Source organism: Ailuropoda melanoleuca, chromosome 8 (genome assembly GCF_002007445.2).
Source record: "Ailuropoda melanoleuca isolate Jingjing chromosome 8, ASM200744v2, whole genome shotgun sequence".
In the NCBI taxonomy this organism is placed as follows: Eukaryota; Metazoa; Chordata; class Mammalia; order Carnivora; family Ursidae; genus Ailuropoda; species Ailuropoda melanoleuca.
Window position 1 is genome coordinate 123,854,011 of NC_048225.1, and position 21,205 is coordinate 123,875,215.

The 21,205-nt window shown below is 48.4% G+C and overlaps 4 non-coding genes across 4 annotated transcripts; 3 read left to right on the forward strand and 1 right to left on the reverse strand.

The window, feature by feature from the left end:
- Positions 1 to 2,601: 2,601 nt before the first annotated feature.
- Positions 2,602 to 2,675, forward strand: TRNAN-GUU. The gene has a single exon. It is a non-coding gene; the product is annotated as a tRNA-Asn (tRNA).
- Positions 2,676 to 10,889: 8,214 nt separating this feature from the next.
- On the forward strand, positions 10,890 to 10,961 carry TRNAE-UUC. Its single transcript has one exon. It is a non-coding gene; the product is annotated as a tRNA-Glu (tRNA).
- An 837-nt stretch (positions 10,962 to 11,798) lies between these two features.
- Positions 11,799 to 11,870, reverse strand: TRNAE-UUC. The gene has a single exon. It is a non-coding gene; the product is annotated as a tRNA-Glu (tRNA).
- Positions 11,871 to 16,551: 4,681 nt separating this feature from the next.
- Positions 16,552 to 16,624, forward strand: TRNAV-CAC. The gene has a single exon. It is a non-coding gene; the product is annotated as a tRNA-Val (tRNA).
- Positions 16,625 to 21,205: the final 4,581 nt, after the last annotated feature.

A 21,205-nucleotide genomic window follows, 5' to 3' on the forward strand; every position in this document is an offset into this window, starting at 1 on the left:
TCCTTCCTGAGGTGCTAGTTCCGTGGTGTCGGTGCTGGGAAGAGGGGCAGGGGGAGTGGGGGAAGAGGTCTGGGGAGCGTGAGCAATCTACCTCTTTGATTTGGGTACCCTGCTGGAGCCCTTGGTCCCTTGCCTCCCCCACCCCGGCCNCCCCCCCCCCCCCCCCGCCAGCCACGGCTGGGCCCAGCTTCCCGGCCACTGGCCACCGGCCACCCCGTGGGCTGGCCGCGTCTCCCCTGGCCCGGCGATTGTGGTCCACGTGGGTGCTGGCCTTGGGCGGGGATGGGAGCAGAGAGCCGGGCCCGTGGCGCCCCGGAGGTGGGGTTGGGAAAGCGAATCTGGGCGCGGCCAGGTCGCCGCACCACCAGGCAGGGCAGGTGAGCCAGCGGGGAGATTCGGGAGGCCGGTGGGGAGAACCCAACAGCCATGCGGTGGGAGGGGCTGGAGGCACACGGGAGACACACAGGGTGGACTTCTAGCCAACACGTCCCTCACATCGCCTCGCTACCACTCCCCTGAATCCTAGGGCAAAGTGGCAAGGGTGCTCCCTGGAGCACCCTCCTCCCCCTCCAGCCCACACCTCCACCCCCCGCAAGCCCACGACCTAGATATCGCCTTGAAGATGTTCCTAGTCCCCATTCAGTCTTAGCGTACACCTAACAACGGTCTACTCCATCCCTCTCTCCACCCCTGTGCGCATCCTCTTGTAGGGATGCTCATTATGGTAACAGGGATAGTCCTCTCTTTTTTTGAAATCTGCACGCCAGTGAGATTCTGTATTTTATTGCATGTATTTAATATATTCTTCTTATATCCAGCCTCCCTGACTTTTTTTCTTTTTCTCTCCTTTCTTTGAAAACCTCTGTTTTGGGGCGCCTGTTTGGCACAGCGGTTAAGCGTCTGCCTTTGGCTCAGGTTGTGACCCGGGTTAAGCGTCTGCCTTTGGCTCAGGGCGTGATCCCGGCGTTATGGGATCGAGCCCCACATCAGGCTCCTCTGCTGAAAGGCCTGCTTCTTCCTCTCCCACTCACCCTGCTTGTGTTCCCTCTCTCACTGGCTGTCTCTATCTCTGTCGAATAAATAAATAAAATCTTTAAAAAAATGAAAACCTCTTTTTGGAACCCTCTTCCTTTTTGGAAACCTCCTCTCTTTTTTCAGTCTTTTCCCATTACTTGATATTTTTGAGGCCATTCTGGCAGGAATCAAATAGTCCTGGTCGTTTTGGTGATCCTTGGAGATGACTTCCCAACTCTCTATCCTACTAGGCATTTAGCCTGTGGTCATGTGGGAAAGTCAACTTTCATTTCACTACCTTTGTATACTCTGAAAGTAATGGGCTTCTTTATTATACGATGGTAAAAAAAAATATAAAGGGGATTAAAAAGCGGGTTGGACCTTTTGACCTATTCCTCTGCAATGGTTCCTTACTGTAAGTCTAGCTAACTTGGCCTGTGAATTTTTATAAAAACCTTTTGAATGAACCCAAGATGTATCCGGGAGGAATCAGTGTCTTCCAGTCATATCTGCTTTATTGTCTGGCATAGAAATGACATGCTAGTATTTTCTATTTTATGAAGATGCCTTTGATCACATTTTATAAGTGGCATGAACTAAATTGTTTACATTCAGAAGACTAACCATATTAAGAGTACCACTATTGGTGTTTTTCTGAGCCTAAGCCCGTATAATGGACGATCTGGGTTTCTCTAGCCAGGAATTTCTGAATGGCGGTATCTACCGGTGGAAATGTCAGAGGGTTTGGTAAAAATGCTCAGGCTGTACAAAACCCTAAAAATTTATGTTCATAGAATTTCATAGAGCCGGTAAAATTACATTCATTACTAAAACTTATTTTCCTGATTTAAAGTAGCTTGCAGATCAGTTTCACATTTCAGTGTAAAAAATTATAGTCGTACTTATTATAAATTAGTAATTCTCTATGGAGAGCCAGGGCCCCTTGGCAATATTTTTGAATCACTATATGAGTGAAGGGAGGAGTGCTGGGGGACGTGTTCAGCCTACCCTGTATCTCAGGTCTCCAGATGCTGTTTTGCCTCCCCACGGAATATTTAGTACTGCTGGGGAATCACATTCAGGTTGAACTTTGGATATCATTACCACTTTTTAACTTACGTTTTTTAAATAAACGCTCAACATATGGGTTTAAAATTCATAAACAGTTAATGTAAGTTGTTTTTATAGAAATTTAGTGAAAAAAGAACATCAGGCTAATTTCCCAAGCAGGGATGCCAGTTCAACTCAGCAGGAAGCTGTTTCCCCTGCACTCACCCACCCCTGCTCCATTCCCTCCCTCCCTCCATTCTCACCTTCCTTCGGTGGTGAATTTGGTCTTACTTGCCTGCAGGTGTCAACCTGGGAAGAAAGAAACGGTCGCTTCGTGGTGGTGCTAAGAAATTGGGAAGAAAGGAAGCAAGGATCGTAGTGTTGCACAACAGGGATGGTTTCATGTTCTGGCTTTTAGAGTTACACAACTGAGACTTACTTGGAATCTCAAGGCGAAGAAATGATCCCTGCAGAATACTGCTAGTATTTGACTAATGATCTGCAAATATGACCTGCAAATAAGTCACTACAGGGCTGGTCTCTGTGGCGCAATTGGTTAGCACGTTCGGCTGTTAACCGAAAGGTTGGTGGTTCGATCCCACCCAGGGACGTCTGAAAGGGTGGTCTTCCTTTTTCCTCAGTCCTCCCTCTTAAACATCAAAGTTCTACTTTTAATCCAAAATTCTATGAATTACTTGTTTAGTAAGAGACGTTTCCCAAGTCCCACATCCTAGAAGATGAGGAGCTATCCATGGCCAAACTAGAGACACCGGTACTTTTCCCCCTAGAAGCGAAACTTTCAGAGCGGCTTTCCCGCAGAATTCCACAGCCAGTAGAGCCCTGGTAACACAAAAATCAGTTAAGGCTCTTTCCCATTTAGTTAATTCTTGCAACAGATGCTAGGCACCTGGAGAAACTCAATGATTTCTGGCCAAGTTTAAAACGGATTAAAGTGTAAAGCTTTTCATGCATTAATGTGCTCTAATTTCTCCTGCTACTCACTTACAGTTGGACACTGCTCTTATATATAGGACTGCAGTGAAGGTCCTAGAAATAATCTTTTAAGGGCTTTGCCTGTGGCTCCAATTCTTGTCCTTTCATATTACACTCCCTTTTGGTGATCTTGTCAACTTTCAAATATGTATCTCCAGTACTTCGCCAAGTCCTAAAACTATCTATGCATCCACCTTCCTGCGTTACATGACCCCTTGCCCTCTGGTTATCCTCTCCTGCCCTGAATCCAACTTCTCCCCAGTCCCTAAGCAGGAGTTTTCTCTAGTGTTCCCTCTCTTAGTGAATGGCGGTACCATCACCTTTAGGGCAACAAGCCAGACAGCAAGGTGCCTTCGCTGAAGTCTCTTTCCCTCACCCAGCAAATCCATCAGTCATCAAGTTCTTCCCATTTTAACTTCCCTGCCTTCCCTTCCTGTTAGCCCCCCATTTCCCTGGGGAGCGGACCCAGGTCAGCTGGAAAAGTCCTGGTATAGAATGAGGTACATGTTGCCAAAACTCCGGCCTCTGTTCCCATGCCGGGAACTCCAGCGAGCTGGACTTTTCATCCTCTCAGATGTCCTTCTTAGCTCGGGAGTCAGGACAGGAAGACCACAGAGAGGAAACTCCGTTGGCTAAATCAAACTTTTTCCTCAAGGCTTTTAGAAAAACAAAATCCTGGTTTGTCCCTAATCTCTGAGTGTGTACCTGTTACTCATGTTCTTATTTATGCACACATGCATTCATTCATCAAACATATATTGACAACTGTTACGTGCCAGGCGCTCTGCAAGGAGCTACAAATACAACGATGAGCGAGAAAACAGATATAGTTGCCATAGTTCTTCAGTTCTTAAACTACTTTCTGTAATTCCTGACAACACGAACAGGGTGATCCAATTGTGCTCTCTGGGGAAATTTCCAGTACAAATGTGGCGCACCACGGTCCCTAATTCTTTTGTCTGCCACTTACAAAGTTATGGAGGCTACAGGGCTATGCTATGCACTTGTCCCATAGTGGCCGAAGGAGATTGGCTTTTGGAATCATCCTAATCTGCCGTGCTGCCAGGTTTTCAGACTCAGGGTAGCAGAGCAGGGTCTTTGGCCGCATACAGTTGAGCTCCCCAAAGTGCTGGACCTGGGGCTGGCAGTTAACCTGGGGTACACTCTGGTGTTTGGCCACAAATTATTCAACAGGAACTGCCAGCCCACGAACTCTACCTGATCCTTATAGTGTAATCAGTTAGACTCTCTGAGGTTAGGTTAAAGCTTGGCGGTTCGCAGTGCACCCAGAGATTGCTATCCTTTGAGCCATAAACATCTTTCCTTTGCCCCCAGAACTCTGTGTTCTCCATCTCTTCATAAGCTACTTATCTCATCTCTGAATTGCTCCTGGTATACATGAGGCTCCTTGGGAAGTTTCTTTTTTTCCTTTTTTAATCTTAAGCAGGCTCCATGTCCAGCGTGGAGCCCAACAACTCAGAACTCAATCTCACAACCCTGAGATCATGACCTGAGCCCAAATCAAGAGTCAGATGCTCAGCGGATGAGCTTGGGCAGTTTCTTCCTGGTCAAAAGACTTTTGTGCTTGCTTTGGCGGCACGTATACTAAAACTGGTCAAAAGGCTTTGAGTAAAAGAATAAGTTATCTGGCCCGCACATCTCTAACATACAATGTTGGGACAGGCTCAACTGCTATTGATACTCCCCTTTGAAAGGGGGAAGTCGAAGGCACATGGCAGTCACCGGTCTGACATCCAGTCAGGTCCATGTTGCCAGTTCCCTGATGAAGCCCCATTACGACTCACTGGGAATGATTATCTGTGGCTCTCACTCCTACCTTCCGAATTGGCCTTACTTTTTGTAAGAACAGTCAGTGTTTGCAGCTGATCATTTTCTCAGCCTGCTTCCCGACTGTAGGAGTTTCGAGGTCCAAAGGCTTCTTTTAATTTTGTACTGTCTCTGTCCCTTTCAGTCCAAGCTGAGATAATTCCTTTAAAAACTTGAAGAGTTTCTTATAGATATATCAATATATACTCCACTTATTAGGCAAAAGCCGCACTCACAGGTCTCTTAGAGATCAGCCCTTTTCTACATTGGGCCCCTGGTAAGGTTGCCGTGGGTCAATATTCTTAAGATCCTTAGAAGACTCCTCAGCAGGAAAGGTCTCTGAAGCATGCCCTTAAGATTGATAGAATGCCTCCTTTCTGAGCCCAGATCTCCACTGACATATGAATGAATAAAGAAGATGGTGTACACACACATACACACACACACACACACACACACACACACACACACACAATGGAATATTACTCAGCCATCGAGAAAATGAAATCTTACCATTTGCAATGGCATGGATGGAACTAGAGGGTATTATGCTAAGTGGAATAAGTCAGAGAAAAACAAATATCATAGGGTTTCACTCATATGTGGAATTTAAGAAACAAAACAGATGAACATAGGGGAAGGGAGGGAAAAATAAGATAAGACAAAAGCAGAGAGGGAGACAAACCGTAACAGACACTTAACTATAGGAAAGAAAATGAGGGTTGCAGGAGGGGAGGTGGGTGACAGGAAGGGATAATTGGGTGATGGGCATTAAGGAGGGCACAGGATGGAATGAGCACTGGGTGTTTTATGCAACTGATGAATCACTAAACTCTACCTCTGAAATTAATAATACACTATATGGTAATTAATGGATTTTAAAGAAAAAATGAAATTAAATAAAACAAAAAGAATGCCTCCTTTCTGTCTGAAAGAGTCTGCGAGGCACCACTTCAGTCTTCTTGAGTTCTTAACAAAGAGTTCCATCGACACAGCTTTAACTTCCTCTTTCCCCTGGAACCATGTTTTCCTGACAGCGCCTGGGTTTGATCTCTTTGGCCTGCTCTTTCTTTCTGAAGCATTTGCTGGATGGAAACTGTCCCAAGCCTTCACATTTCCTCCAAATTCCAACTGAAAGCTGAGTAGTTAGTCCTCTAGCTCATCTCTCTTTTTTTTTAGTGTTTTGTTATAGGCAGTCCAGGAGAGGAAAAATTATTTTTGCTTATACCCTCTTGGTTCTCTGGCTGGGGCCCTGTAAGATCAAGACTGGTTACCAAGGACAGATTACCAAGAGAAAAACAGTTTATCAATGCATGCAGCTTACATCACATGGGAGAAACGTCCTGATGAGTAACTCAAAGGGGTGGTTGGAACCTGGGCTTATATAGCATCTTAACGAAAGAAAAATAAATATGTACAGAAATGACAAGACAAAGGAAAGGGATTTCCTTTTCAAGGGCAACAAACTGTGGGGTGGTAAGTATATGAGCGACCTAAAAGAGTAAGTTTTGCTTGTGCAGGTCCCTCTTGGAACTGACTTTATGTCATCTTCTTCTTCTTCTAAAGATTTTCTTAAGATTATTTAAGCAATCTCTACCCTCAACATGGGGCTCAAACCACAACCCCAAGATCAAGCTATGTGGCCTACCAACTGGGCCAGCCAGGTGCCCCTTTATGTCTTCCTCATGGCTATAAAACCTCCTCACGGGGCACCTGGGGGTCTCAGTGGGTTAAGCATCTGTCTTTGGCTAAGGTCATGATCTCAGGGTCCTGGGATCAAGTCCTGCATCGGGCTCCCTGCTCAACAAGGAGCTGGCTTCTCCCTCTCCCTCTGCTGCTCCCCCTGCTTGTGTTCTTCTGCTCTCTCTGTGTCAAATAAATAAATAAAATCTCTAAAAAAAGAAAGAAGAAAGAAATAAAGAAAGAAGAAAGAAAGAAAGAAAGAAAGAAAGAAAGAAAGAAAGAAAGAAAGAAGAAAGAAAGAAAAGAAAGAAAGAAAAACTCCCCAGGAGAGGGGATTTATGGGAGTCCTCAATTTTCAGAAGTTTCTGCTTTTAGTCAGCTAAGAGAACTCCGGGAAAACCATCTTTCTGTATCTGTTGATGCTCGTTTGTCTCCAGCTGAAAATAATCCTTAAAAAATAATCTTTATGCCAAAGTGCCATATTTTGGGGTGGCATATTCTGGTCCCCAATAGCAGCTAAAAGAATCCAAACTGCTCCTCAGTGCTCTCTATGGAAAATTACTTAGCTAATCTCTGGATTCACCAGGTACATTTTCCATTCTTCACATTACTACAGGAAACAGTGCTGAGGTACTTTCTGACACTACAAAACCAGGGTGCCTCTTCGTCTGGTTTCTGATAAAATTCTCCTCATTTTATCTCAGGCCATCACTGCCAGCCTTCTTGAGGCCTGTCAGGCTCCTGGCTGCCAGCCAGTGCTCCAATCATAGCCACATGTTTTAGCTGGCACCATCTGAAATGGCGAAAGGGCTCTGTTGGGGTAGAAGGCAGGCAAAATATTGTGAATGTTCTGGAAAGAGAATCTAACAACCCAATGTCTGCTGTATAGCAGGTAATGGTCATCTGTTATCACCTGGGGATCTGCATTGCTAATGACTTAGGACTTTGTCACAGATGTGAGAAATTTAAAGACTCGGAGATTCTCCTTAAAAGAGAATGGTGTAATCAATCCTCTCCTTTTTTAATTTATGGCACAGGTTAAAATGAAGAGACTTCAGTGACCTCCAAAAGGGATATATGAAATTGTTTCACCTTGTTTCTTTTTTAACAGTTTATTATTTAACATACAACAACCTGCCCATATTTAAAATAGACAATATGATATTTTGGCATATGTATGCACTAGTGAAGCCATCAGTATAATCAAAATAATGAATATCTCGATCACCCCCAGAAGTTTCCGTTTGCCCTGGGTAACGCCTCCCTTCTGTCCCTCACTAAGTCATGCCCCTACTGACCCGTGCATCTCAAGCAAATACTGATCTGCTTACGGTCACTGTAGATTAGTTGGCATTTTCTAGAATTTTACGTAAATGGAGTCATATAGGAAGCCCTCTTTTTTGTTTGGTATCGTGAGTCTTTTTAATTTTAGTCATTCTAGCACATGTGTATCGTTAAGTTCATACCCGCTAGGATTGCTATCATTTTAAAAACAACAACGATAGAAAATAAAGGATGTTGGCAGGAAGGAGAAATTAGAACCACCAAACATTGCTGGTGAGGATGTAAATGACCCAGCAATTTCACTACTAGATATGTACCCAAAAAAATTAAAACCAGATACTCAAAATGAGTCCTTGCACATGAACATTCATAGCCAAAAGGTGGAAACAACACAAATGTCCATCAGTGGATGAACATATGATCAGCATGTAGTGTATATATTATTTAGCCATAAAAAGGAATGAGGCGTACTGATCCATGCCCAGCTTGAGTGAACTCCAACAATAAGCCAAGTGAAAGAAGCCAGAGACAAACCGCATATTGTGTGAGTCCATGCATGTGAAATAGCTAGAAGAGGTGAGTCCATAGGAACAGAAAGCAACCTGATGGCTTCCAGGAGCTGGGAGGAGGGTGTATTGAGGAATAATTGCTCACTGGGGATGATGTGGGGTTTTATTTTGGGATGATGAACATGTTTTGGAACTCGATAGTGAAGGTAGTCTCACAACTTTAAGAAGGTACTAAATGCCACTGAACTGTTCACTTTAAAAATAAACTTCTGTTGTATGCATTACATTTAAAAAAACAACTCAGCATGGTCCCTGGAGTCCGGTGGTCAGCAGGTTTGATCATAAATCAATATATTGGTGGTTCAAGTCCCCCAGGAGAGGTGTGTTGCTAACCTACTCCTCCCCAGCCCTGCTGCTTCTCTGCCAGAAGGGACTTTTTCTTAATCCATCCCTGTTATATGACCGGATAAAAGCATCTTTGCCCCGTACCCAGAGAGAGCAGAAGCTCTGAAAAAGCAGTGATCGTAAACTGAAGCCTGACCAAGGCAGCTTTCTCCTCTGTGTGCTTAGAGTAAGGTATCCCCTTCTGGGACAGTCAATTTTATGTGTCACCTTGACTGGGCCATGGGGTGCCCAGGTATTTGATCAAACATTACGTGGGGTGCTTCTGCGAGGATGTTTTTGGATGAGATTAACATTTAAATCAGTAGACTGAATAAAGCACAGTGCCTTCCCTAATGTGGGTGAGCCTCAGCCAATCAGACAGAGGTCTGAATAGAATAAAAGTTCGTCCTGCCTCTCTCCAGTAAGAGAGAGCTCCTCGCGCTTGACTGCCTGTGAACTGGGACATCGGGTTTTTCCTGCTTTTGGGCTTGGACTGGAGCATCCGCTTTTCGTGGGTCTCAAGCCTTGGTCTTCCGACTGGAACTGCACCAGCAGCTCCCGGGGTTCTCAGGCCTTCAGACTGCAACTGGGACTTCACTACCACCTCTCCTGGGTGTCCGGCCTGCCAACGCACTCTGCCGATCTTGGGACTTCCTAATCACGTGACCCTTAGAGCCAGCTACAGAGTAGATCTCCTAGGGGTTCCATTTCTCTGGAGAACTCTTAACGCGCCTTCCATGCAGGTCCCTTCTTCTCCCCCTGCTCATTCACTTCTAGCAGAAAATCTGAGGGCTCCTCAAATGACAGGAAACAGAAACAGCTTTGTAATTTCTTTTTTTTTTTTTTAATTGGAAACTTGCTACTGAATGCAATTTGAAGGAGAAAATGCATACCCATTAGCCCACTGCCTTCAAACCACATGGGAGCTGCTCGAGCTGCGGAGGTGAAAACACTCCCCAAAGAACTGGGCAGTGTCCTTCCTGGAGGGAGAGCCACAGGGGTCCAAACAGAGAGGACTGTATGTTAACGGATATGGTGGGTAGCAAAGGTTCCGAGTTTCTTTCCAAGGGTGCTGTGAGCCACCAGGGGTGGGGCCTGGGGAAAGGTCCCTGGGCGGGGGAATGGAGACAGATGACTCAGTTTGGGAGAGCATGACCTTAGATCCAAGTGGTGGGGTGAGGAGCTGACAGCTCTATACAGGAGTGGGCCCAGAAGCTCAGAGAAGTAGCTGTGCCTAATATTTGCAGCTGTGGGGAACAGCACAAGTGGAGGGCCACATACCATATGTCTAAATACTTTAAATTTATCAATTAAGCTAATGAACAGTAAAATGCAATAAGATCTTTCCACCTACCTTGACAAAGAGACCTTAAGGACCTATGAGGCCAGATTTGCATTTAGAATTGTGGGACTCCTCATAGCTCTGTGCCTGAGCACGGTGGCTCAGGGAGGACCCTCTCCTCTCAATTCTAGCTCCTTCCTGCACCGAGAGGGGGCACCTCGCCTGCCACTACCAGGAGCTGTTCAAACCCCTGCAAACAGCTTTCCCTTGGCCACCTGCGCACACTGGAGGCCTAAAGCAGCCCCGCAACACCGGTGTGCGGAGAGCCCCACCAGACTCCAAGCATTTGGGCACGGCATGCCAGGTCCCGGATGACAGAGTAGGGCCTAGAAGAGGGGTGCAGCTCCAGGTGGGCCTGTCCGCTTGGCCCTGAATATTCCTCCCTCTGCACTGGGAGGCCCAGAGTGGGAGGAGATGAGCAATAAGATCCTTTTGTGGGAGGTGAGGGAGCAAAAGAGAGACATATCTTCCTCCATCAACCATGGGAGAGGCACAGAAATTTTAGTAACGAAGGGGGCAAAAAAGAAAGAAATATGAGAAACGCTTGTGGTCAGAGGGAGTCGGTGACAAAAATGTAGGAAAAATTGTCTTCTTCCTTGGCTTGACTTGTGACAATCTTTGTTGCAACGTTTCTGCCACTGAAGTGTCCTTCTACCCCCTGACCCAAGTGGCAGTCCCTGCATCCAGCACCATGTACCCACCTCACAACGTTCTCCAGACATTTCTAAAGGTCTCTAACAGGTGCCTGCATCATTCTTAAGACCTTACTCCAGGAGACACTACCCCAATATCCCCTGCACCCCTCCCTGGTGGTCTAGTGGTTAGGATTCGGCGCTTTCACCGCCGCGGCCCGGGTTCGATTCCCGGTCAGGGAAGTAAGTCTTTCTTGTTTTGGGGTTTTTCTTTTTCTTCTTTGTTTTCTTTCCCCTTTTGACCACCACCAACATTCTGCTATTGATGTGACCGCAGCAGCCTGGCTATAGTCAAGGCGGGTCGCGCTCAGTCTCCCAGGCCGGCAAGTGCCCACCTGGCTCCTTCCTGACTCTTGCCTGCCAGGGCCAAGCTCGGGGATCTTCAGACTAAGACGGTGGCTCGCGCAGTCTGCAAGCCCCTCAGGCTTTCTCCAGCTGATCCTGAAATCAGTTTTGAGAACCTCAGGACAAAGTCACTGGGGAGCCAAAGACCGGTGTCATATAATTTGCTATTTTAATAGGATCAGTCCTCATCTATTTATGATTGTTCCTGTCTTACAGGTAAAGTGAATTAATTACCATCTAGAAATACATTCTTGTTTTACAAAAGACCAAATGGCAGACCATCTGGTAAAATTACCTGAGCTGTCTACACCTCTGGGATGTAACTTAGGGTTTCAATGAATGGGGGAAACATTACATACATTACTGAAATTGAAACAGTGCCTGTGCCAATCAGACCTTAATAGATATAAGTCATTTGACGTAACTCATTTGTTTCACGTAGAAATTTTCTCATAGGGAAAAAACAAACCCGTAATTTCCAGTTGAGGGAGGCAGAGGCGAGTTTGAATCCACATGGAGGAATTTCTCATCCTTCACAGGTACCTGTTCCCTCAGTACTGATATACCTCAGGATCGGATGACACGTGGGATGAGCCGAAACGAGCCTTGGTGAACGCGGAATCGCTCGGAGCAACAGTAGAATTGTTGGCGGCGGCGATCAGAAAGAAAACAGACTTCCCTGACCGGGAATCGAACCCGGGCCGCGGCGGTGAAAGCGCCGAATCCTAGCCACTAGACCACCAGGGAGAGGTGCTGAGTAGGGGTGGGCAGCACCTCCTGAAAAAAGATCTTAGGACTGGTTCAACCATACATAAGAAATTTTGGGGTATGTCTGAAAAATGTCCTTGAAAGTTTAAATAATTTCTGAAGGTGTGATTTGTAACTGGAGTCCAATGGCACAATGGAGCCTGCATATGAGCAGAGAGGATGCCGATGCCAGCAGTATTCCTGGTCACCTTCCTTGTTCGCATTTTATATAGCATTTGCCACGTTCGATGGATGGACCCACTACGCAGTGGGAGTTCAGAGACTTCAGGTGAGTGTAAAGCAAGCACATTGCCTCTGTGACCGCTTAAACTGACCTTCCAGCCCAGAGGCCACACTTTCCATTCCAAGCAGAATTTGCTTCAGACGGAAAAAGAAGACAGTGGTGTTCTAAGAAAAACCAACGACCAAGAAATCCTATCATCCTGTCTTACCTTACATCTGGTATTAGCCAACCGCTTACTGTGGAAACAATGACATGGAAGGAAAGGCAAAGACAGCACAACAAAGAATTCCTTTTCCTTCCAGGCCTCCCTTACTTACCAGCAAGCCGAAGGTAGAAAATGGTAGAATGTGTGTATTTAGAAGTAAACTAAGAATAGCTGAGTTAATTCAGTGCAACATTCCCACTATTCTGAGAAGGACAAAAACTCATGTGCCCGGAGGAGCTAGGAAATACGGATTGTGTGACTTCAGGGATTCTGCTTATGAGTTCGATGCTTTTACATTTGCACGGTCAACTAAAAACAAATCCGGACTTAGATAAGGAGACACTTGTTAAAAAGACAATCTCAGAAATCTGTAAATATCTCAAAATCAAAGAGCAAAAGGTGTTTCTTTCACAGGGAGAGGCAAGCAGAGCTTGGCAGAAGCTTTCAAGGGGAAGTTGAGGCAGCGAGGGAGACTGAACAGACAGCGTGATGAGAGCAGTTTCCCAGGAAATGTGTTTCCCTTTGGTCAACAGACCGGCAGGATAAGCTAGTAAATGGGACGTTCTACACACTGGCACTTGCTCAATCTTGGGGACAAGCCTAAGTCCAAGGGCCTGTGGGGAGGAGAGAAGCTCGACTCCAGTTAGCTCAAGCTAAAGCAGGGGATGAGCAATGGGCCTCGCACAAGCTAGTGAGAACCGGCAAAATTCACCCGAATTGTTTTAATTTTTCTTTACATAGAATGACATTAAATAGCAAATGAAAAACACCATGACAAGTTGGGGGGGAGGCCACAGAAGAAGGCGGCGGAGGGGTGGGAAGCATTATATTTCATGACCTCTAGCAGCACTTTTCCTGCTGCTTTCTGAACAAGGGGCTCACATTCGCATCTTCCCCTGGGCCCCACAACTCACGTCGCTGCTCCTAGTACCAGGTGGTAAGTTGAGTTCCCGGGTCTACGTTTGTATTATCGTGATTTACCGCTTCTTTCTCAAACATACCAGCCGGAGCTGGAGTTTTGGTTTTGTTATCCTTCTTCACTGTTCTGGGGCTCAATCAAGCCCCCGAAGACCTTGGGAATGCCCAGACTAACCTCCCGTGCAGGCGTCCGGCTGGGCGCGAGACCCAGCTGATTGCTCTTTTGCTTTGCCTGGAGGATGGAGGACAACTGTCGGTTCACTGCAATCGCCTACTGCCTTTTCCTCCAGCAGGAGCTGAGCAGGGCAGGCCTCTCTCCAGAGCCTGCGGCTGGATGTTGCTGACCCGTTGCTTCTGCAAGGCCCAGCCTCACCTCTGCTTGCCCGTTCCCATGAGGGGCAAGGCAGCCTCACACCTCCCAGCAACCTCTGCATCCCCGGTGGAAGAGGGGCTGTCTCTGACCACCTACCACAGCCCTGCGGGGCACAGGTGGACTTGGGTGGGGGAGGGGTGGAAAGCTGCCAGTGTTTCTGGCATTTCCACCTTATGCCACTCCTATACTGGTCTCTTGCTGGGGCAGGGGACTGGACACCGGTGGTCTCCTGGGACCTAGGGCACGAGAGCAATCAAAGCCTTGTAGTTAGTTGGACCCAAACTAGAACGAGGAGATAACCGACTTTGATGAAAAGCCCGTCTCCTTCCTCATTAGGATAGTGGAAATGTATTCCCATCTGTCATAGGAGATTAGGATTTAGTTCACCGGCCATTTAACTCATTTGTTACCACATCACTTTTGCTTAACTCCTCTTATTTCCTAGCTTACAAGTAAAATCAAACAGTTAGTTACCATACAGAAATACATTGCTGCTTTACAAGAAGTCCGAAGGGATTAAGTGTGACATTCCTGTCTGCACGCCCAGCGCGTGTATTTGGGTGGCTCTGCACTGCCCTTCGAGGCACTTTAGACACCTGCTGGCAGCCTCCAGCGGAAAGGCCAAACAGGTAAAATTACTGGGCTGCCTAGAACTCTAATTTGAACTATTTTTAGGATTTCACAGTGAGAGAACGTTTCATAATTACTAATACTGTGCTTCTATTGACATAATCTTTCTAGATTTAGCAGATATCTGAAATATTGTGCATGTTTCCCAGGGAAAGTTTAATAACAGATCAGCGATTCCCTGGGGGTGGGGGATGGAGAGCATTTTGGAATTACTGGAAGGACATCTTCAATCTTCACAGCCTCCTTGCCCCTCAGGTGCTGATCAGCCTAGCAACCGGGTGTTTGACTCTGCCCTTTGTCTCTCTTGAGGATTACAGCTAGAAGGACTAGGAGCTCACTGCCATTCTTAATTTACACCTTTGAGTAAATGATCAGCATTCTTACCTTTAAAATGTATTTCAGTGAGAGGTAATGAAGCTGGCTTACAAAAGAGGTTGCTGAGAGGCTGTTGTCAGGCTAAGGTGCCCGTGGCTGGGAGTTTCCCCGCCCCACTCCGGCTGTCCCCTCCCTCAGTCCAAGCGAAGGGTCCCTTCACCCAGTGCAGGGTCCACTTTAATGCCTGACTCAGGTCTCAACTCTGGGTGAAAGCAGCAGTGGCCTTTGGCCGGAGCAGGGTGTTGGGATTGATGAAACGAAGTTCTGGGCTCCCGAAGTTGTGGTGATGATTTCCATGTCTCGCTTCTGGAATCACCCCGTCTGTCCTGCTACCAGGCTCAGGGTCACAGAGCTGGGTCCTGGGCAGTGGCGAATTCCAGTGCTGGGCCCAGCAGGGCTGAGCTCGAAGCACAACCTTACCTCTGTGCGGCGAGCACCTGGACAAAACTTACCTGGGGAACCACGCTAGTGAGCCTATGGGGTGCTGCTGGCTGCCACCTTCAGCTTTTAACTGATGTTCAGTGGTGCAATCCCATCCCTGGACAGCCTTTCCTGAGGCTGCTATCCTGCTGCCCTCAATGCCTCAGTTTGCCTTCACTGCTTCTCCAACTTTCTAATTCCTAGTTTTGGATTCCGCCGAGGACCGCAACTCCTGCCCTCCCCCAACGAATAGAGAACATGCTAGTGTCTGTCTGGCTTAACAGTATTAGGACTTATAAAACGATGGTGCCCAGCCCAAATATGCCAAGTGTCTGAGAGACCCTGCATCGGTAATGTGATATTGTGATATAACAAGGAATGTATACTTTGGTCTTCATCCCAGGCCCCCAGCCAGAGCTCCTAAAACCTTTGTAATTTCCTAAGAAAGAAAGATGCTAGGACCTGGTTCCTGTCACAGAGCTCCTAAATCCCTTGGAATTTCCTGGGTAGGCGTGTGTTATGTTCTAATGAGGTGACTCCTGGTGGCCTCCTGGATAGCTGCAGGATGGGGTCTGGTCACCAGAAAAACCATTATGATCACAAACTTGGAAATTTCAGTGGCACCCCCCCCCTCCTCTGGAGAGAGGCTGGAGATCGAGTTAATAGTGGCTCGTGCCTCCTTCAAGACGCCTCCACAAAAAGAAATCCCTGATGCAGGGGTCTGCAGCACTTCCAGGCTGGGGAACAGGTGTGAACCTTACTCCCCTGCCCACCTACCCTGCGCTATGCATCTCCTTGGTCTGGCTGTTCATCTGGTAGGTAACCTGTTTTCCCTCATTCAGCGAGTCATTCTCGCACATTATCAAGCCCGAGGAGGACGTGGTGGGAACTTCTGATCTACAGTTGGTTGGTTGGTCGGAAGCACAGGTGACAACCTGCACTTATGACAGGTGCCTGAAGGGGGGAGGGTGTGTCATGTGGGACCACCGAGCCCTTAACCTGTGGGATCCGACACCGCCCCTGAGCGCAGGTCAGACCGCAGCTGCAGGGGAGGACCCCAGCCGGGGTCCCAGGCGGGGACTGGCTGGGGTGGGGAAACCTCCCGTGCACCGGGTGGGCAGAGGTGAAGCGTCCGTGGAGCAGTAAAGGACTCACAGGAGGAAAGGCACAGGAAAGAGAAAACGGCGTGTTTCCTTACAAGGGTTTCTCCATCTAGTGCTGGGCGAACGGAACGCGTATGCTTGTGGTTTCGGAGAGAAGCTGCTTTTCCCTACCGCGGGCACGCCGCCACCTGTCTCTTCCCGCCCGTGGGTGCAGGGCGCCGGCGCTCCCGCAGGACTTGCGGGGTCGGGAAACCGCGGGGCCTGCGTTTGAGGAGCCCGGCGGCAGCAGGCGGCTCCCGGCAGCGGCCACGGGGCCCCCGGGGCCGGAGCTTCCGGCGGGGGCGCCAACGATCCTGCCCCGGGCTCGCAGTCGCCGAGCGGCAAGGCGGCTTTGCAGGCGCCACCTGCCGCCAGTTTCCGTAGTGTAGTGGTTATCACGTTCGCCTCACACGCGAAAGGTCCCCGGTTCGAAACCGGGCGGAAACACGCGTACCTTTTGCCCGCCGCTCTGCAGTCCTGCAGCCGATTTTGGGAAGATGGGGGCAGGAGGCAGGTCAGCTGGTGGCCGTCCCCCAGGGAGCAGCAGGCCCCCCTGCAGCCCTCCGCCGCCTCCTCTGCGATGTCCTTTTCCGGCCCCAGAAAGGGAAAGCACTCTGGCCGCTCAGTGTATGCAGCCCTCGGTTCCTCTCCGGAGCCCTGAGGACCAGGTTCCCGGTCAGACGCTGCTCAGCTGCCGGTGTCTTCGGCTGGGGCCGCGGTGGGCGCGCCTCTTCCGGGGAGACTGCCATCCTGTGCGGGGACCCAGCCAGTGCTGGGCGACCGTCCGGCTTTCCAAGAACGGCCCGCAGGACCGAGGAGCCGGGTCCCCCACCAGACCTGCCTTTCCAGGTTTCTCTTCATTTCAGTTCCCACCATCCAGCCCGTTCTCAGTCAACAAGCGTGCTCTCCTTTCTCCCTCCCTCTTCTCAGTCTCTCCCCACCGGGAATCCGAAGGCCGTCGGTTCTCCATCAGGTGGAAACGATATGTTTTCCTCTAATTAAAAAGTTACTCTCACAATGCAACCCCGCAGGTGGACCTCAGGTACAGTGTTAATCTCTATTCATCGTCCTCTATCCACCTGGATGAGCACAAAACTATTTGGGGGGGGTCTCAATTTCTTTTCTTTTATCCCAATTCCCTCCTCCCACCCCCAGCTAATGTGTTCTATATGTATCTTGGATGTGTATGTAGCCTTGTAAAATGCACATCTGTTCTGTGTGTCATTTTCGCACTCGGCACTGTGACTTTATGATCTACTCATGTTGTTGTCTGCACAGTTAGTGCTTTGTTTCTAACTGCTGTAAATAATTTTATAGTGAGCATCTGCCCACTTTACTTTTCTTTCCCCCATGATGGATCCAGGCTGTCATGCACTCCCTGCTATGGCAAACAATGCCATCATACATTCTCTATTAGACACATATTTAGAGAGAGCCTAAATGCCAGATACTGTTCTGACCTCCAGGGATTTGGTCGTGACAAAAAGAGAGACAAAACAAATCCCTGCCCACATGGAGTTTACACTCTAGTGGGTGAGACAGACAATAACAAGATAATATATATAGTATATTCAGTGATGATAAGTACTCATGGAAAAGAGAGAGCCGCAGGATACGAAATGTCTGGCGGTGTGTGCGCGAGTAGGTAGGGGAAGTGTTTGGAAAGTCTTAGATAGCATGGCCAAAGAAGGGCCCCTGAGAAAGTGACTTTTTGCGTTAAAACCTGGAAGAAGTGAGGAGACTAGCCCTGTAGATCTGGGCATCCGGCTTCCAGGCTGGGGGGGAAGCAAGGGCAAAGGTCCTATGGCAGGAGCTGTTGTATTCCAGAAATAGCAAAAAGACCCTGTAACTGGATCAGACAGCGCTAGAGGGCAGTAGAGTGCCTTGTAAGACGCACTAAGACATTTTTGGCTTTCACTTAGCGGAGAGCTGAGAGCGTGGGAAATGTATTTCCTTGTGAGGCACAACAGGGCAGAGAATGCATCTGAGAAAGAGAGAAACTACAGCCAAATAGCAGCAGGTAAGGAATAACTACCGCTCCTCTGGTTACCTTGCTTTTGTCTCTATCTGGGGCCCAAAATGATTGATGGCTCTCCCTCACCCTTGTTCAAGACCAATTACTCTAGCATTCCTAGGTTACCCATTCCACTAGCTCCTGAGTAGATGCCAGAAAGCTGGGCCAGTTGTGGAAAAGAAGGATGGGCAAATTCGTCAGAGCTCTGTGGACCTTGAAAAGAGTCCCTCCCTGTTGCTCAGATTTCAAGGCTTTATAGAGAGTACAAAGAATTAGTAGGGTGGCAGGCCTGTACCACCCAGACTGGCCAGGATCTTGCAAAGTCTGATTCTCGGTGGGACACAAATGGGAAATCCAGGGACAGGAGGCAGACTTTGTTTCCGGGAGCAAACAAGTCCATGGCTTCCTATGGAAGTTAAAAGGTAAAGTGCAGTAAGCATGGTGGTCTTCTCACCCTGCTCCCTTCTCTGTTGTCACTTAGGACCCAGGCTGCTGTCACCCCAGGTCAAGGAAAGTATGATGAGCCTTGTGAAGTGTTTCAGGATAGAATCAGTGAGGCTTGCCTAAGAAATAAGAAAATGGCTGGGTCACACATGTTTGGGGCCTGAAAGAAGTAGTCCGCATGTTAACATAGGCAGTTAGTTTGGTTCTAACAGGGGACCCGGAAGCCAGCAGCGAGGAAGCCATGGCCAGCTATGGGAAGGTCAGAGGCCTGTCCTGGCAGCCCTCCACAAGAAGCCGGATCAAACCAGACAGGCCCAAGATGGCGGATGCCATGACAGGAAACCCCTGACTAAATTAGGAAGCAAAAGGGTGAAACCCTGCTTCCCACCTCGAATAATAAATATTCCATACCCTAGTTAACAAGTGTCAGTAAGAACTAGAAACCCAACCACCAAGGCATTCAGCTCTCTCATTGAGCTTGCCGCTCTCCTATCTGGAGAATGTACTTTTCGCTTTAATAAACTTTCCTGCTTGTGTTACCCATCTACTGTGTGGTGTGTCTGTCCTTGAATTCCTTTTTGTGACAAGACCAAGAATCTCTGGTAACTCCTTCAGGTCTGGTTGGGTGGAGGCCTCAGGGCCCGAGGCGGGGAGGCTCCCCAGTTCACCTGGCAACACGCACCACTGCTACCTATTTGCGGGGAGGGGGGATTGGCAGGGATCTCCCACTGAAGCAAAAGCAGGGGCCACACTACACAGGCCAGTAATTCTCCTCCAGTTTCGGTACTGCAGGCGAGAGCTTCACACACTGCTGCGGAAATGGGCTCCATCTGGCTGAGCCAGGAGGCTCAGGCATCGCCATCCTGCCCAACTCCAGTTAGAAGACTAGATAAACTTTTCCCCTTGTTTGGAAACAGCCAGAGCATGGCACAGGCCAGAAATGCATCTGTAATTCCCATAGTTGGGCCTTTTGCCTAAATTGTCAAAAAGCTGGAAGTACCTTCAAGCCCAACCATAGGATCCTGCATAACGCCTCACTTTTGGACTCATTCAGGGCCTCCAAGTAATGTTAATCGAAAAAGACTCAGGCGCAGGGCAGCGTGTAGAATGTGTGGTGTTTGGGTAAGGAAAAGTGGAGAAAATATATGTACGTGATGTGGGGAACAAAGGCAAAACAAACGTAGATAAAATAACATTTCCTTGTAACGTTGACAAATACTTGAGACAGGCAGAGGATAACATTCCCCCAGGAACTCCCAAACTTGAGGTTAAAGCCTTCTACAGCGGAAAACAACTTTGGCTTGACAATAGCCAGCCCTCCAGGACCCAATGAGCTTTCCTTAACATATGAAAAGTCCTTTTTGAAACTTCCCTTTGTCCTTACCTCGTCCAATTCCAAAGTACTAAATCAATGGCTCCTCACAATCCCCGCGCAGCTCTTCCTGCCCACAAGTCCTGCCCCTGTGCTATAATGAAACCACCTTTTGCACCAAAACTCTCTCAGAAATTCTTTCTTGGCTGTTGGCTCCCGAACCCTACTTAAAACCGTATCATATGCACATATAAACATCCACAGGTGTAACTTATTCATGAAGTACCTACAAGAAACTTTGCTGTGGTTGCTTCTGATAAAGAGAATGGGGAACTGAGGGCAGAGCCAGAAAGGAGACATGTTTTTCCTTGCATATACGTTAATGGTTGAATTGTCTGGGGTTTTTAAAAGATTTTATTTGAGAGAGAGAGAGAAAGCAGGAGCAGGGGGAGAGGCAGAGGGAGAGGGAAAAGCAGACTCCCCACCGAGCAGGGAGCCCCATGCGGGGGTCTCCATCCCAGGACCATATCCCCAGCCGAAGGCAAACGCTTCACCGACTGAGACACCCAGGTGCCCCAGTGGTTGAATTGTTTTTATTACGTTCACATATTATCTAACAAAAAATGTCAAATGTTTTTAAAATAAAGAGATAAAATGTCGGTGCAACACAAACTTCAAGTATGATAAAAAAATGAGGCATCATGAAAAATGAGCAGCTTAGTCAGGTAAAGGCGAGATTATGAGTAAATTTTCATTACGAAGATAAACAGGGACACGTTAACGCTCATTTCCCCAAAATTAATTCGTCACACGGTGATTTCGCCTTCCTACTCCTGGGGCCGTCCAAGTTGCGCCTAACCCCTGACGCCTTTCGCGCGCGAGTCACTCCCTGCGACATCGACCCTGCACATCAGCCAACCTCGCTACCCTAACCAAACATCCCGGAAAATCCACATCCGAGCAGCGACGCCCCGAGAAAAGGCGAGCCAGGGTTCCCCGGAAGTCCGAGAAGGCCCAACGACTGGAGCCCCGGGACACCCCCGCCCCCGGACGTCGCCTTTCCCTCGCCCGCAGTCACGTCCGGCCCCGCCTCCCACCCGCGGATGTCCCGCCTCCCTCGCCTCCTGTTTCGGCCGGCCCCGCCTCCCGCCTCCCGCCGGCGGACGTCCCCGCTCCCCTCCGTCACGTCCGGCCCCGCCTCCCGTCGGCGGAAGTCCCCTCTCCCCCACCTCCACCCCCGGTCACATCCGGCCCCGCC